This window comes from Alosa pseudoharengus, unplaced genomic scaffold (genome assembly GCF_046254945.1).
Source record: "Alosa pseudoharengus isolate Yale_2024_CS ecotype anadromous, Long Island Sound unplaced genomic scaffold, YU_APseudo_1.1 YU_APseudo_1.1_scf_21, whole genome shotgun sequence".
NCBI lineage: Eukaryota > Metazoa > Chordata > Actinopteri > Clupeiformes > Clupeidae > Alosa > Alosa pseudoharengus.
This window is the reverse complement of record NW_027468674.1, coordinates 35,406,381-35,424,948: the sequence shown is the minus strand read 5'-3', so window position 1 is coordinate 35,424,948 and position 18,568 is coordinate 35,406,381. Positions and strand designations below refer to the sequence as shown.

General features: G+C 41.4%; 2 long non-coding RNA genes across 3 annotated transcripts; both read right to left on the bottom strand.

The window, feature by feature from the left end:
• Positions 1-5,683: 5,683 nt before the first annotated feature.
• On the bottom strand, positions 5,684-6,161 carry LOC143138632 (uncharacterized). The gene is made up of 3 exons (XR_012990275.1): positions 6,073-6,161; positions 5,898-5,965; positions 5,684-5,744 (listed from the first exon to the last, which is right to left on the bottom strand). It is a non-coding gene; the product is annotated as an uncharacterized LOC143138632 (long non-coding RNA).
• Positions 6,162-6,179: 18 nt separating this feature from the next.
• LOC143138631 (uncharacterized) lies at positions 6,180-7,161 on the bottom strand. Of its 2 annotated transcripts, none has more exons than XR_012990273.1 (5): positions 7,075-7,161; positions 6,862-6,974; positions 6,580-6,753; positions 6,405-6,472; positions 6,180-6,269 (listed from the first exon to the last, which is right to left on the bottom strand). It is a non-coding gene; the product is annotated as an uncharacterized LOC143138631 (long non-coding RNA). The 2 variants fall into 2 exon arrangements; XR_012990274.1 differs by having other exon boundaries at positions 6,639-6,753.
• Between the last annotated feature and the right edge of the window lie 11,407 nt (positions 7,162-18,568).

The following is an 18,568-nucleotide window of genomic DNA, read 5'->3' as shown; positions in this document are numbered from 1 at the left end:
CCGGAATCGAAATAAGAAATCGGAATTGGAATCGGAATCGTTCAAATTGAAACGATACCCAACCCTAGCTATCAGTAGTATGTAAACAGTTCATGTGTTATGTGATTTACATAAACTAGTAAACAACAGAAATGTTAAAAGCTGGTATTGTGTTTCCTGAATTCTTACATTCAGGCATTCAAATGAAATGTAATTAAATAGCATATCAATCATGCAACAATGCAAAAACAATGAAACTAGTGTAGGCCTAATTATATTTTACATTAGTAAAGCAGTACTCTGATGTGCATGCTTTCACAAACTTTTGTGAACAATCTTAGCACTTTAAACATTGACTGTTTTGAAGTGCATGTAGGCAATATAGTATAAAAATAATAATAATTGTGATATCATTACAATTTGATGGGGGGGTGGGTTCATGTAGGTGGGCCCTATGACCCCAAAGTATGCCTTGACTGGGCCTCAGGTCAAAGAAGTTTGAGAAAGGCTGATGTAGACGACAAAGCAGCAAGGAGGCGTCGTGTGATCATTTAAACAAGTTTTATGACAAGGTCGATGAGGGTGGGAAAAATCGTACATTTCTGTGCAAACTTTGCCCGCACTTCAGTCACATTGTCTTTTAAGAAAATGCAGTCCATTTTTCGGTTTCAGCAGTCAACAACCTCAGAACTGACCCTTCAGGCCTCTCAGGAGGCACTGGCCTTCTAACCTAGCGACCACCTGAGCAACCAGCATGATTGCCCTAGCAACCAGCATAGCAACCACGTTATTTATGCGTTTTAGCTTATTGGATGTTGCGTTGATGCAGATAACTTTTGATCCGTGTGCCCGATTTTGATAAAATGAGGTACCGTTGGAATCCTTGGATGAGGCCGAGTTCCGTGCCCCAGATTAAACCCACTCTTGCAGTTCCTCGGAACCGCAATTCTAGTTATCTTCCTATTCACCCACTTTTTGGCCGAACTACTGCTCCTAGACCGTTTGAGCTATCGACGCGGTTCGAACTCCAAAAATTCAGGCCCGAACCGGTGTAACTTGCTTGTTGCTTTCGTGTCGCTGGCCCTTGTCGTTTTCGCGGTATTCCCGTTTTTCGGCGTTTTTGGGCCCCATTCAAATGAATGGCGGAATGCTGGGGCTTTATGACATCACAGCACCTCATTACTTGCACCTGGTAGAGCTCTGCTGCTAGAGTTGATTACTTGCACCTGGCAGAGTTCATCTGGCAATGTCTAATGGGCTGGGCTGTCTGTGTATATGAAGGTGTGTGCATGTAACTTTTGACCAGTATGTCCGATTTTCATGAATGAGGTACCGTTGGAATCCTCGAATGAAGCCCAGTTCAATGCCTTGCCAGCACTAAGTGTAAAGGTAATGTCAAACCATGTTCATATAGGTCATTAAAAAAAAAAAAAAAAGTATTTTCCCAATCCATTCAGCCCAGTCCTATGCCCAGCTAGCTCCACTCAAACCTAGTCATGTGTACAGTTGTATAGATTATTAGATTGAGAAACACACTTTCATACAGATATTATGTACATCCACGCAGCACTAGCATTCAAGTTACTCATCATTGCCCGGCAAGAAGTCCACATTCAATTCAATTGTCTTGCCACGATCTGTGGAGCTTACAGACAATGTTAAATTACTATAGGTTCTGTATGCTATTTAAAGCCGACCTAACGATCACGGTGTGTTGCAATGCATTCTGGGTGCTGTGCTGTGATTCGACGGCTCGTCACCTGACCCACCAAACAACATGCTTGAACTAAACGTAGAGTAAAAATAAATCGCTACCAAGGCTCCAAATAGCAACACACTTACACCGTAGCATAATGAGGGTATCTACATGTAAACCGAAGCATTGAGAACTGTGTAAGTCTACAGGCAGTTTATTAAAAAGAAAAACAGTACCGTTCACGTCTCGTTCACATATACAGACGGGCGCCATCTTGGGAAAAAACAACTCTGGGTAAATCTCGCGTGAAACTGAGAATGAGAACTGAACGCAACAGGATATACACGGAAGAGATGGCGGGTTATTCGAACGAATTTGTGTTTCTTTTTAATAAATTGCCTGTACACTTACAACGTTCTCAATGCTTCGGTTTACATGTAGAGACCCTCATTATGCTACCGTAAGTGTAAAACTTACAGCAAGTACGGACGCAGCTCCAGAAAAACACGAGTTGAGTTCAGTAAAGCTAACTAGTCCAGCTAACTAGTCCAGCTACACTTAAAAATACCACCCCCTCTAAAAATGTATGACAAGGCCAGTAGCAGTAATATAAATGCTGTAACGAAAAGGTGTAAATATACAAACTTTATGTTGAAAGTGTAAGAACCTTTTCCCATATGAATGATTGGGAAACAGCTTTCATAACAAGACCTCCGAAATTCAGAAAAACATGCATTAAAATGTGCATGCATTAGACATGATTCTGGCGATTTATAACATGCCCAAAGACGTAGATGTAATCAAGTCAGATACTACATCACAGATCTGTGGACACAATGGTGCCACATATGATACCCTAGCCCACCTCCACCGCTGAAGTGTCCTCTTTTCCACAAACACTCAACGTTAAAATATTCACAACTCCACAAGGTACATATTGTGTATAGTAACATCTTACCACTGTGATAAAATCCCTGCACTGTTAATGGCATGTTTAGCTGTAGACATGTTAGTTTCACAATGTATCTAGTACAACACAGGAAGAAAATAAACATGGTATAACATCACATCATAAGGTTTATTGAAGAGATGGACTCTAGGTAAACATTGTAATGTTCTTCTCCTAGCACCCTTAACTGCAGGCAACACATGTGTCAAATGTCCTCAACAAACTGGATGTTTAGATGTCAGTGGATGTAAAGGTTAAGGCTTTATGGTAACTGGCATTTCACAACAGCAACAGATGTAGTCAAGTCAGATACATCACTTAAAGATATGGCTAAACTCAACTACAGTAGTGACTATGGTTGAAGTCTTGCCAAAGATTCCAAAGGCACACTGCTTGATACAATTAAAAAGCCTTTAATATAATGGGCTAACGCGTTGCGACTAGTGTCTTCTTCAGAGCCTAAACACTGACTAATTCCCAAGTCCCTATAACAAAGAGAAGGTGCAGGCAATTAAGTAGGACTAAGTGGCAGGTGCTTAGACTCCACCTATCAGTCAATTATTGGTGCACCATGTCACACATAAAAACATCATACATACATCAAGTTAAAAACAATTATACTACTTTTGAGGACTACAATAATTATTTCATACGGGCTACAAAAAACGGTTCACCTTGAAATATTCAGATAAGCTTAAAGAGAATGGAAAAATAAGCATTTCATATAGGACGAACTATGTCTCCCTCTTGTGGCCATTTTGTACATATTTCTTATTCTACCCAAATATTTTTTAAAAGATAGTTAACATTGTAAACATTGAGTTACCTATATTAAGTGCTCTGAAGAAGACATACAGTCTTACAGTTACAATTAGCAAATATTAGAATGTCTTTATAGAAAGGGGGTATAGTCCAAGTCTTCATTAAGTCCTGGGTTTATGAGGGCTTTTAGTGTATAAATCCAGTAGGTCTCCCTCTGTAATAATTTTTTAAGTTTGTCCCCTCCTCTTTTGGATAGCTCAATTGTTTCTATTCCCATTGCCCTTAGTGACTCTGGGTTGCATCCATGGTGTTGCTTGTAATGCTTCGCCATTGGGTAATCCTCATTTCCTGTACGAATTGCATATTTGTGCTCTGCTATCCTCTGTTGTAGTTTTCTTTTTGTCCTTCCGATGTAGAAATGTCCACATGGGCAATATAGGTAGTACACCACATAAGTGGTATTGCAGTTGATGTATCCTTTGATATACTGGGTTTTCTGAGCATGCACATCTATAAATTTCTTAGTTTGCTGCATAGTCGTGCAGTGGTTACATCTCCCACATTTAAAGAACCCTTGCAGTCTCCGATCGAGCCATGTGTCCTTTTTGTCCCCGGGGAGATAGCTCTGGACAAGTTTATCTCCGATGGTCGGTGCTCTTTTGAAGCTTATGACTGGTGCATTGGGGAATATTTCTTTTAGTGTAGGATCACATTCAATCATTTTCCAGTTATTATTTACGATTTTCTTTAGTTCATTTGCTCTGGTATTATACTGTGTCACAAGGTACACTTGTTGTTCTCCGGGTGGTTTTTGTTTGTGTTGTAGGAGGTCTTGTCTTTTCAGAGATTTTGTTTTGTTATATGCTTCATTTATGATTTTACATTTGTACCCTCTGTTTTTGAAACGTAACTTCATTTCCTCTGCCTTTGTCTCAAAATCTGACTCCTGATCACATATTCTTTTTAGCCGTTGGAACTGCCCATACGGTATATTTTTCTTCAGTGATGGAGGATGGAAGCTGTCTGCCCGGAGCAGTGTGTTGCGGTCAGTTGGTTTTCGGAAGACTGTGGTGTTAATACGTCCTTCCTTGTCCTTCTGTATGGTGAGATCTAAGAAGTCAATTTGAGTCAGGTCATATTGCATACACAATTTTAGGTTTTTATTGGTGTTGTTGAGGTATCTATGAAATGAAGTTAGTTCTTGTTCAGTACCAGAGAAGAGGAACACTAGGTCATCAATATAACGTCCATAAAAAGTGATCATGTTCCTGTAAGGGTTGTTGCATGAATAAACAAAGTGTTCTTCCCATAGGCCCATGAATAAATTGGCTAGGCTTGGTGCATAACATGCTCCCATTGCTGTTCCTTTTATTTGTTGGTACAAGAAGCTGGGCGTGTGTTCAAATAATGAGACAGAGCATTGAGGCCTTCTTCATGGTCTATGTTCGTATATAAAGCCTCCACATCCATTGTGACGAGGTAGCAATGTCCAATGTTCATCAGAAGGGCCAACTTATTAAGTACGTGTGTTGTATCCTGGATAAATGATGATAGATTGGAGACATAAGGTTGAATGAAGTGGTCTATGAATTTTGGTATGGGTTCTGTCAGAGATCCATTGCCAGATATTATGGGTCTCCCTGGAGGATTATGCAGATCTTTGTGCACTTTTGGTAGCATATAGAAGCAGGGTAGTACAGGATTAGGACAAAATAGATAATCATGCTCTGCTTTGCTTATCCAGGCATTATCCATAGCACCTCTCAAAATTTGCTTCAAGTCATTTTTCATTTGTTCCATAGGGTTAGTCTTCAAACTTTTATAGAATGCAGTATTGTCAGATACATCACTGCAGATGCAATAATCAGCCTTATCAGAATACATGTGAACACATACATCCCCTTATATCTTTGAGGTGAAATGGGATCTATCAAACATTATTTTAAATTAAAGACGTGATGTTAGTGTTCTTCTTCTGGCCACATTTACTGCAGTCAACACAGGTGTCAACGGTCCACAAAAATGTCAGTAGATGTTAAGGTATTATTAAGGCTATGGTAATTGATGTATGCACATAAGCTACTCCATCACTGCAGATGCATATGGTTACAGCTGAGATGGCTTGCAGATCCATCGGCAAAACTGCATTCTATGTCTGTAAACACAAGTGGAAGGAAGCACACTACTTTTAATAATAATAATAATAATACTAATGAAAAACATGCATAATTACACAGATATTTAGCACTGTAGGTGGCAACATCTGAAATATGAAGTTTTGTAGTTTACTTGCCATAGTGGGGATATGGCCCTTGTACAGTCGACAAGACCTCTAAACAGGAAAGGAATGGTCCGTCACTGCAGGTGCATGTGGTTGGTGCAAAAAATACATAGATAAAATGAAAACGCATAATTACACGGATAATATGAACAGTGGTTGATGCCATCTAAAGCATTCCACACGACTTCACAGAAAGTAGGTTTGAGTGAAGAGATTTGTAGTATAGCTACCTTATCCAGTAGTTTGCAGCTGTTGTGCATTTGTTGGTGGAGAGGCTCGCAGTATCCATCCTCCCAAGCTATATATTCACAACAGGAAAAGATAAGAAAGAACAAAACATTTGAAATACTACAGGGGAGATCGTAATGTCAAATTAAAGAGTGGAGAGGCTTCAACCATGCCTACCTTAGTAGGACAGAGACAGGGCTCTGTAGAGTGGCTGGTTATTTTACGTCAGCTGGTGGCGATCTTAAAGATGGGTTGCCGTTTGTCCCCCCAAGCTACATTCGCTGTATGGAGACAGGTTGGACGACCAGGGGGAGGGCAGTGTTTTGGCTCAGTGAAGCCCCTCAACAGGAAATAAATGGCCCGCTCCAGCACTACTGCAAAAAATACATAGATAAAATGGAAAACACATAACTACACAGATATTCTGAACAGTGGTTGGTGACATCTAAAGCATTCCACTCGTCTTCACAGAAAGTAGGTTTGAGTGAAGAGATTTGTCGTATAGCTACCTTATCCAGTAGTTTGCAGTTGTTGTGCATTGGTTGGTGGAGAGGCTCACAGTATCCATCCTCCCAAGCTATATATTCACAACAGGAAAAGATAAGAAAGAAAAAAACATTTGAAATACTACAGGGGAGATGGTCATGTCAAATTAAAGAATGGAGAGGCTTCAACCATGCCTACCTTAGTAGGACAGAGACCATAGAAAGAAGATTGAGTGAAGAGGTTTGTAATGTAGCTACCTCATATATCATACAGTAGTTTGTAGCTGTTGTGCATTGGTTAGCAAGGCCCCTCAAGAACAAATGAACCCTGTCACTGCAGGTGCATGTGGTTGGTGGAGAGGCTCCAAAACTACTGCAAAAAATACATAGATGAAATGGAAAACACATAATTACACAGATGTTCTGAACAGTGGTTGCTGACATCTAAAGCATTCCACTCGTCTTCACAGAAAGTAGCTACCTTATACAGTAGTTTGCAGCTGTTGTGCATTGGTTAGCAAGGCCCCTCAAGAGCAAATAAACCCTGTCACTGCAGGTGGTTGGTGGAGAGGCTCACAGTATAAATGTTCCAAGCTATATTCACAACAGGAACAGACAAGAAAAAACATTCGAAATACTACATGGGAGATGGTAATGTCAAATTAAAGAGTGGAGAGGCTTCAACCATGCCTACCTTAGTAGGACAGAGACCAGGTTCTGTAGAGTGGCTGGCTATTTTATGTCAGCTGGTGGGGATCTCAAAGGAGGGTTGCCGTTTGTCCCCCCAAGCTACATTCGCCGTGGGGAGAGACAGGTAGGACAACCAGGGGCAGGTGAGTGTTTTGGCTCAGGTGGAAAGGATGGCAATAAAGAGCGAGTCCAATCAGAATTAATTATTGTCATCATATTTTGTGTATGTTTGAGGGAAGTCCAAATTTTACTATTGTCATATTTGTTTTGTAGTGGGGAGTCCAATCAAAATATACATTTAGTGTTTTTTTTTTGGGGATCACCTTGACCTCAGAAATAGTTGATGATTATTGAATGTGAATAAAAGAATGGAAAATGAACCATAACTGCAAACAATGACCTCATAATAAATAATAAAGTGCGATGAATGAAATGTATCATTACAAGTATTTTAGTAGCCTGACTTTGTAAAGTCTAGGGAGTTATGCATGTAAAGAATTGCATGTCTCAAAACTGTGAAATGGGTAAAATGCCTTAAACTGTTTAAATTAATGTATTCAGATTGCATTGTGTGAAGGTTAATGCCATAAGTGTTTGTAACCTGTAAGAATGTAACCGATCTCTCTTGATGACTGTAAAAGTGTATGTTGCTAAATGTAATGTGTCACATGGTTATAAATGCCATTGAATGTAAACTGTTTGTGTAACCTCTGGAAACTATCTGTAAACCTGAATGTAATGTATCATCTCCGAAATGTAACCCGGAGAAGTATGTTAATGCGTGTCATCTTAAATTGTTGGTTAAGATCAGTGACTTCTAGAATGTATTAGCTAACGTGAGAATATTCCCAGCTATATTCCCAGCTAACGTGAGAATATTCCCAGCCCTCGTGGGAACTTCTAGAAGGTTCTAAACTGTCGTGGGAAAATAGGATTGATTTGTCTCAGGAATGTGTGGGGGAGGACAAGTCCACCTAGTATAAATAGGGGCCGAACTAAACGATCGGGGCTGCTTCTTCTTTTTTCCTTCCTTCAACTCGTTGGGTTTTTGCTTTATGATGTCGCGTGTGGTTGTCAGAATTCGTCCTCCGAAATTCGTTGAGAAGCAAAGTGTTGGACGTCGTGCCAGGCTGAGTCGCGGACCGAAACTCCGTGGAACCTGTTGCAGATATCAGACCTGCTACTCCGACAGAGAGTGACTGCAGAAGACAATCAGCTGACTTTTTCCCTTTTTTGAGGACTTACTTTTTTTCCTTATATTCTCTTTTTCTCCATTTGTGGATTTACCATTTTTATTGTAATCACTTCTCCATTTGTGGATTTACTATTTTCCTATTTTGTGGATTTATTCTTTTTACATTTTCTACAACATTGTAACCTGCAAGTGGATATTACGCCGCATTTTGTTATCATCACCAAAGTGCTGAAAAGTAAAGAACTTATTTAACCTTGGCATCTAATTCTTCAAGCAGTATTTTTGTCTTTTCTTGGTCTTTCTACGAATTCCAGCAGGAGGGTAAGATAACTTGTCTCTTCTGTGGTTATTCATCTGTCTTTTCTAAGACTAGGGTCAGCGTGACTTTGTACTGAAGGACGGTAAAAAGGTCTCCACTCTTTAAAAACCTGAGCAAGAAGTAGCCTATAACCTGTGTCTCTAGATAAATTCTAGGGTCAAACATCTTCGCACGTTAGCCAACTGTTCGAGACCTAGGCGTAGTCGCTCCTTATTTCATAAACATCTCAATAAATCCACCACGGAAGCCTGATCAACTTCCAAGGGGGATATTCAAAAATAGGAGTAAATAGGTTATCTGCGCCGCAGAGGGAAGACGTGCGACTTCACTCGACAGTAGGTGCCTGCTATCTACAATCAACCTCAAGGGGGTATCGTGTGTCTTAACTGCCTTAACTGCCTAGACACGGTCAATAAAAGACCATCGCAGAAGACAAAAAATGTATTGTAGGCTAATCTAACATTATCATCTGCCTGCTAAAAAATGAGCAGTCTCTGCACAGTTCCCCGTTAAGGCTATTAGCTACAAGATGGCAGTCGACAATCGGGAGAGATGTTAACGTTACGTTAATCCAGTTTACTTGACCTTAACTTAACGTTACGTTACCAAAAATAAGCCCTCTCTATGGAGAGTAGCAGGTCAGTTAACGTTAAATCACTTACCATTACGGATAACTGTTCCACAAACCATTATCTGCAAGTAGATGAACAATTTTACATGAGAAGGTTGTTTTAACTGTTGAAGAAATAATGAAGCTGTAATAACAACGTTTTACTGATAGAACCTATAAGCCTTAGCTAGCATAGCATATTCCACCAATGAGCTAAATTAATGTTAACTTAGCATCGCTCATAGATATATACACTAGATGTCGCCTTCTGCTTCTCAGCATGCGTCAACACCGCCGCCATCTTTGTACAGGGATCTGAATCGCTAAACTAGTTCTCCTGTATTGTCAGCGTTACCTATTTAGCGACGTTTGGCCATCCCCAGCGATTAGCGACAAATTTGGGAACTTCTCACAATGATGGCAGATCGGCTTCTTTGTTGTTGAAACGTAAGAAAATCACCTTTCTCATGGCTTTGTCATTTATGAATTCAGCTACATCTCGTTTGCCCATGGCACTGACCCATGATTATAAAAGTAACGACTGGCGTAGCCTATGTAGTAGCAGAGGTAAATGTTCTACAGATCTACAGCAACTTCTGGTGAGATTACAACTTACATGAGTAAACGAGACGAGGGGTATGTGGCCTCAACCAGAGCCTGTCTACGAAGAGCCTGTTTACTTTCATTGTATCGAACCTGGTTGCAGTTTACTCATTGTTCCTCTAGGGGCCGCCGCTAGCTAGTGCAGAATGAATGGGAGTCTATGGGGCTAGACGGGTAAAATGTATCTTTATTATCGTCTTAAGCTTAGTTTTCTGTAGACTCAACCATAAATACATGCCTGTCAGTTGGAACAACCCAAAAAATTAGATAATTGCTTGAGATTTTGACGATTTATGGTGATTTTATTTTCGCTAGATCTTTGCCCAGATTGACGCTAATGCATTATAGAGGAGTGGATCACTGAAGCAAGATGGCGTCTCGATTGACGCATTCGTTCCAATGAACAGCAGTAGTCAAGGCGACATCTAGTGTATATATCTATGAGCATCGATGTGTTTTAATTTCAGAAGACGTTACTTCAGCTAACGTTAACCTAGCCAGTCTTGCTAGTTTATGAGCTACATTGCCAGTTAATGTTTGTAGCAAATGGGCCTTAACATGCGATAAATCTTCGATGTGGTCATGCACGCTATCATGTTAGGAACTGAGTGATAAACCATTTTATATTTGGGAGCAATGTAAAAGTAACGGTCAAGGTAATTACATTTATGCCAACGTTTTATCTATGCTGACTGACTGATATACAGTAAACCTAACATGTCATGACGAACATTAATTCACAATAACTTCACATAACATTCACAATAACTTAACTTCATTGAAATGACCATTTAGCTTACTTACAGCAAAATTTGTTGTGTGGTCCAGCGCGCCAAAGTAACTTTACCTCAGAAATTATGAACACGTTAGAAGAGAAGGGTGAGGGAGGGAGGGGGGTAGAATCTATTATTCGCTCATGATTGGTTGATTTTTGCAAATTCACCTAGTAACCTCAAGGTGTTTGGTTAATGATTGGCTGGAATTCTCGAGAGAGCATATAGTCACAAATATTCCCTTTATCGATGTCATTTGCTTGACACCATTTTGCGAGCGACTTCTGAGAGATTTTCTCTGGCAAGCGACTGATTGAAAGAGCATTTTCTCCAGACTCCAACAACTTCCATTACACAGCACATTCTCATCAGTTGGAAAACAAGGTAAGTTATGTGTTATCTTTATTATCTCGTTATTTGATGATATGGAAAAAAATATTTACTTCATTAATTTACTTCAGTGTCTGCTTAGGCTATGCCTATTAGCCTTATTATTGGTGGCTTTATATATATAGCAGCTACTTCAATAATCAGTGTAGGAAAAACTCATAAGTCCTTTAACATTTAATGTTCCACTGAAGTGTGTACCTAGGTAGCGTTATTGTGTAACGCTTGCAGGGGCGGCTAACGTTAAGCTTAGCTTACCGTAAATGAGTCAACGCCTAGAAACTTAATATATTAATAAATGTGATATTTAAAAAAAACAATTCAGTATTTGTTTTTCCATGTATCTGTTAAAAGATTTTTGTTATTTCATCCCTGCATTTACCTACTGCGGCTTAGGCTAGAAATAGCTGACTGCTTGACTGTGAGGGCTACTGTACACGTGGGAGTGAACGTGTCAGCAGCATGGGGTGTCCATTTTTATTTCGGCTCACTTACTGCTCACTTCACAACAAGAATGGAATCTTTGTTAGGCCGGCCATCGTATGTTATTGTTGCATATTGCTGAGTACATTTATCCTTTATATATTTAGAATAGGGCCTACATCGTAAGAGATAATTTTGAACCACTCCTAAAGAAACTGGACGTAAAATGATGTGCAGTGCATTAAGATACGTGCATAGGCCTGATGTGTGGTGCTACCTTCTGTTGAAAAAGTAGACCATGTCTTAGTTAAGATATGTGATCACTCGAACAACATAAAATTGATAGAGGACTCTATGTATTGAGATTTGAAGCCTCAAGCAACATCCAAGTGCTATTGTATACTGATATAATTGTACTCATCAGCAAATAACAATGTGATAAAGTGCTCATCACATAAGCCCACAAATCTATGACTTGTCATTTATTTGTTATGTCCTTCACAGATTGAGAACTGCTATTGCGGAGGCCACATTTGTGAGTTCAAACTAATTTGTTGGCATTTTACACATCGCTGGCTGCAACAGCAGGATTCCTGGTGAAAAGGTAGGAGTACTGGTAAGTTCTATTTATATTGACTGCTGTTTACAGATTGCAGTTTGCATCTTTTGTGGTTTAAATTTTGCGGTTTAGTAGACAGGAGTAATTGCCCACCACCAACATGCCTCGACGGTCAAAAAAATCTCGTGCTAAAAAGGAACAATTGCGCAACAGGACATTGCTCAACAACCCAGTAGTGACTGCCAATACATCATTTGGAGATGCACGAGAAATTTCATTGAGAGCCTCATACTCCTTTTCAAGTTTCAGCAGAAACTGCCAATGTGTTGCAAATGCACTGATGTTTCTAGCTTACCTGCATGAGACACAGGAAATGGATAGAGAGAAGTTGGATTACGTTTTGATAAAAGGAGATGAATTGTACTGCCAAATTAGACGCAACTTGATGGCCAACAACAGGTTTGTTGGTATGCTTCTCAGTTTGGATGACGTACCAAATATAGTGACGACTGATCAAGGACATTACATTGTAATGAAGTCCACCCAAGAGAGTGGATGTATGCTTCAAGATGCACCTGAAGGCTTGGAAGACTATTTGAATCTGACACAAAGACTTGAAAGGCTTGGAAATGTGTATTCACATGCCTTGCTGCTAGTCGGCGCTCTTTGCATCAGTGTTTTCCGAGACCGTCATGGTCGTTATGGATTTTTCGATCCACATAGACGCAATGCAAATGGAACGGATTTTGAGGAAAACGGGAAAGCTGTGATGGTTTCTTTCCACACTGTGGCTGATCTTTCAAACCGACTCTTACAGCTGTTCTACGAATCCAGCATTGAGCTTCATGATGTAGTACAGAATGATCTTTTACCAGTCTGTTTTCAAATGGTGACATCTGAAGATCATGTAATGGATGTGAGTGCAGCAGAGAGTGAACAGGTTGGTGTGGCAAAGGATGTCAATATAGCGCCTAAGGTTTTCCAGAAACTTGGCAAACTTCAGAGGATAAGAGCTGCCAAAAAACTGAAGAGACTACAGAACGCACAGAAGTGCCAGAAGACACAAGATGAAGAGAAGAAGAGAAAGAAGATGGAGAGAAAATTGCGCAAAATTGATGCAGACAAGAAAAGATACGGGCTGAAGAGAGATGACCTCAGGACACAATATAGGATGAATGCTGATATCCGTCTGAAACACAGTCAGAAACTCAGAGAAAGATACAGGACCAACGCCGCCTTTCGGTTCAGAAAACAACAACAAATCAGACATCGTTATAGAACCGACCCTTCTTTCCAGCAGAAACATAAGCAACACATCAGAGATTGCTACAGACATGACCTCTCTTTCAAACAGAGGCAGAAACAGCAGATGAGACAATACATCAGAGATAAATACAGGGATGACTGTGCTTTCCAGGAGAGACAAAAACAATACAGCAGAGATAAATACAGGGATGACCCATCTTTCCGCATGAGCAAAATCGAGCGTGGGAGGACAAACTTTCAAATTCGCTCTGGCCAAGATAGCGCGTTCCGCTCTGTACACAACATGGTACATGGCCGACACTTTAAATTGAGACGAACCAGGGACCTCAAAGCCTTACACAGCATAAGGTGTAGCGACCGTATCAAGAACAAGTACAGAAACCTTGTGGGATTCAGTGTTGGACAGGTCAGGATGGATCCACTGATGAGAGCGGCACAATCATTGTTTGAGCTGAACGTACAACAAGGACCAACATATATCTGCACAGTCTGTCACAGATGTTTGTTTGCAAACCAGGTGAGGCAATGTCAGCCCTCAAAGTATTCCAAAGACCCTGAACTCGCGTCCATGTGCATAACAGGTGCTTATGTTCATGTGTGCGAAGACCGTTGCACAGATCAAGGTGAGTGTATATTGCCAGAAAGGAAAGAGGAGTGGATTTGTCACAGCTGCCACGAAAATGTAAAGTCTGGTCGTCTGCCACCTATTGCCGTGGCAAATAATCTTGAACTTGACCCCATACCAGACGAGTTACAAGGCCTGAATGTACTGGAGAGACACGTCATCGCCAAGTTTATACCTTTTGCAAAAATCATCTCTCTTCCAAAGGGACAACAACGGGCAGTGCATGGATCAGTAGTATGCGTACCTTCTGAGATTGAGTCCACTGTTCAGTCTTTACCCAGACCACCATCTGAATCACAACTTCTGAGGGTGAAGTTGAAGAGGCGTCTATGATACAAAGGTCATTTTCAGTTTCCGAATCTGGACATGAGGAAAGTACGAACTGCCTTAATGAAACTAAAGGATATTCATTCAGAATATAGAGGAATCTCTTTGCGCGAGGATACAGAGGATGACTACCTTGGGACGACAGCATTTGCACCCGCAGAGAACAATGAGAAAAATGTTGCAGATGAAAATGATGCCGATGAAAATGAAGAGGAATGTCCAGAGGGTGACTCTGAGGCTGAAAAACAACCAGTTGAACAGGATGACGGTGTTGCGCAAAAGCACGCGATTGCTTTCGACTCGTGTCTTCAGCCAGCTGATGTCGGACAAGATTTGTTGTCATTCGGAGACAATATTTACTCAATCGCACCTGCAGAAGGCAATCAACCAGTCAGCTTTTTCAAAACGCCCAAGTTGGAGTCCATGCCGTTTCCGGTGCAATTCTGCACAGGCAGAAACACCTTGGATAAAGCTGACCGACCAACGAAGATTTCCCCAAGCAGATATTTCAATGCAAGGTTGTTCAGTGCTGACAACCGTTTTTCAATGGACACCAATTACATTTTCTTTGCCCAGTTTGTGACAGAAATGCATCTTGCCATGTCAAGCATGTCAATTCAGTTACGCAAAGGCAAAGTACTGACCAAGGATGGACGCAAGATAACTACGACCTGGTTGTTGAAAGACCAGGATGAAGTGCAGAGACTTGTTAGACATGGGGAGGCCACAAGATTCATGCAGCCTTTAAGAGGAACTCCTGCCTTTTGGGAAAAGACAATGAAGGACCTCTTTGCATGTTTGAGACAATTGGGGCTGCCAACATTTTTTTGCACTTTCAGTGCTGCCGAGATGAGGTGGCCAGATATAATTGAAGCCATCAAGAAGCAACAAGGAGAAACCGTAACCGCTTCTGAATTGGACTGGACAACTAAATGCGACATCCTGCGAAGTAATCCTGTGACTGTAATAAGAATGTTCGAAAAGAGGGTAGAGGCTCTGATGAGGGATCTGATTTTGTCACCTGCTCAACCCATCGGTGAAGTGGTAGACATGTTTTACAGAGTGGAATTTCAAGCACGAGGATCAGGCCACATCCATTGTCTGTTTTGGATTAAAGACGCAGCAAAGTTTGACAATGCTCCTGATGAACAGGTTAGTGCATTTATTGATAAGTACATATCGTGCCAACTGCCCAATGAAAATATGGATCCTGAGCTGCACAATATCGTGAAGGAAGTTCAGTCTCACAGCAGAAACCACACAAAGTCGTGCAAGAAAGGAAATAAGCATTGTCGCTTTGGATTTCCCAAACCACCCGCAAAGTCTACCTTCATAACTAGACCACTTCCATGTAAGCCAGGTGAACTAGGACCAAAAGGACAAGCAAGAACCAAGTTGAAGTCTGTTTGGGATTTGCTACATGATCCAACAGCTTCATTCAGAAGCACAGAAGACATCCTTTCACAGTGCAACATGACCTATGAAGAATTTTCGTATTACGTTGAGTCAATGTCCGAGAATAGTGCTGTGATAATGAGACGTGATCCCAAGGACTCCTGGATTAATGCCTATAATCCACATTTGCTCAGAGCATGGAATGCCAACATGGACATTCAGTACATTCTGAATCCCTACAGCTGCATCATGTACATGTTGTCATACATTACCAAAGCTGAGCATGAGATGAGTGAATACCTCAAAACCATTGTGAAGGAATCAAGCAATCAAAACGCCTCTGACATGGAGCAAATGAAACAGATCATGCAAGCGTATTCAAAAAACCGAGAGGTCAGTGTGCAAGAAGCAGTCACTCGCGTTTGCAGCTTGAAACTCAAGTCTTGCTCGCGTAGTGTTGTTTTCATTCCAACTGACGATAATGCATTGAAGATGAGCCTACCCATGAGATGTCTCGAATCAAGAGATCCTGATTCAGACAATGTATGGATGACTGGATTGCAAGACAAGTACAAAGCCAGGCCCCCGACTGATGAATTTGAAAATATGTGCATGGCCGACTTTGCGTCTACATACAGGCTTGTCTATGGAAGACAGAAAGATGGTAAAAATGTCATACCACTTCAAGACAACGTGGGATTTATTCAGAAGAGGACAAAAGGCAAATGTGCAGTCATCAGGTACGCACGCTTTTCAGAAAAGAAGGATCCTGAAAAGTACTACGGAACCCTACTGAAGGTATTCATGCCGTGCAGGACTGAATATCAGCTCAAAATGCCGCCATTTCATACTTACGAATGCTTCTACAAGAGCGCAGGTGTCAAACTCCTGGGTACGGAGATAGTCACACCTGTTTACAAAATCGTGGAAGAAAACAGGGTACGGTATGAAAAAGAAATCGATGCCGTTGAGCGTGCCATCGAGGACTTTGCGGAGAAGGGACCCATTGAGGATGCATGGGCCTGTTTTGCTCCCAACACAGAACTCATTCGAGTCGAAGCTGTTGCAGAACGCCAACCAATGGACACAACAGAGGAAAATGAGCAAGATGACGTTCCAGAATTCAGAAGAAAAAAATCTGAGGGTAGAACAGCAGTACCACTCATGGAGTGCCCAGTACTGAGCTCTAGGGAGCTGCGGCAGATGTACCAGAGCCTGAATCAAACACAAGCTTCTGTGTTTTACAAAATAAGAGACTGGACTTTGAGACTTATAAATGGACAAAGACCTGACCAGTTCTTTTATTTTGTTACTGGTGGAGCTGGCACTGGTAAATCTCATTTGATCAAGTGCATCTACAATGAAGCAACAAAGATCTTGAGAAGATTGCCCGCAATGCATGAAGAGGATGACATGTCAAGACCAACAGTTCTACTAACCTCTTTCACGGGAACTGCTGCATTTAACATCTCAGGAAACACATTGCATTCGGTGTTGAAACTTCCAAAGGATCTTAGACCACCGTATCAAGGACTTGGGAATTCATTGGACGAGATAAGGATCATTTTGTCACGTCTGCAAATGATCGTTATTGATGAAGTGTCCATGGTGTCAAAACAGCTGTTTGCATATGTGGACCAAAGACTTCAACAGATTAAAGGCAGCAAGAAACCCTTCGGTGGCATTTCTGTTTTAGCAGTGGGAGACTTCTTCCAGCTGTAGCCAGTTGGAAAGGCAAAGGCACTGTGTGTCTTTGAGGACCACACAGTTGATATTTGGAAAGATAACTTCCAGATCATCACACTCACAGAAACAATGAGACAGAAAGAGGATGCTGCATTTGCCGAAATGCTCAACAGGCTTCGTGTTAAAAAGAAAAAAGAGCCACTACTGGACTGTGACCGAGCACTTCTGGCTAGTCGCGTCTTTGCCAGAAAGGAGGACTGCCCCATCGACGTGCTACATATTTTCGCGACTAACAAGGAGGTGGATAAACACAACAGCGAGGTTGTGTTTGTCCTCAGTCCCAACATTATCCGTGTCGATGCAGAAGACCATGTAAAGGATGACCGTACAGGACGGATGATTAAGCCGGCTGCTCCTTTTCAAGGAAGCAAAGGAGATCTGCCCGATACGTTGTTGTTGTCCGAAGGTGCGCGCATTGTAATTACAAGGAATTTGGATACATCGGATGGCTTGGTGAATGGGACCTTTGGGAGAATCTCAAAGATCATCAGCAACATTGACAAAAATGGCAAGCCACATGTGCGGTGTATCGGACTGGATTTGGACGATCCCACTGCTGGACTCAAGAGACGCAATCAAAACCCTGGAAGTGGTGACAACGCTGTTTACATTGAGAGAGTGGAAGAGCGTTGCAAGAGAAAGGGCCTGGTACGATTTCAATTCCCTTTGAAGCTGGCGTATTCTTGTACGGCGCATAAGGTACAAGGAATGATGTCTTCATCAGCTGTGGTTTCTCTGAAGCGTATTTTTGAAGCCGGCATGGCTTATGTCACTCTCAGCCGAACCACCTCTTTGCAGGGTCTGCACATCATCGACTTTAATGAAAAGATGATTTACTGCAATGAAGAAGTTTTGACCACACTGGAGAGCATGCCAAAAGCAGACATTGACACAGTCATGCCACTTTTGCATGCGAAGACTGCTGCCAACGGATGTCTCACTGTAATCCACCACAATGTCGAAGGCTTACTTTGCCATGTTGATGACATAAAAAAACACCATGAAATCTGTCTGGGAGACATTTTGTGCTTCACTGAAACCCACATGTTTGGATCCGCTGTGCCAGAAGAGGTACAACTGGAAGGCTACAACATGTACAAGAGGAACAGAGAAGTATCATATAGCAACTTCCCAGAATGGGCAAAACAAAAAGGTGGTGGTGTTGCAATATATGCAAAGAACCACATAAGCGCCCAAGCAGTGCAATATATAGTGGGAGTCACTGACTTGGAGTTTCTTGCCCTGAAAGTCAGACATCCAGTGCGAGCTG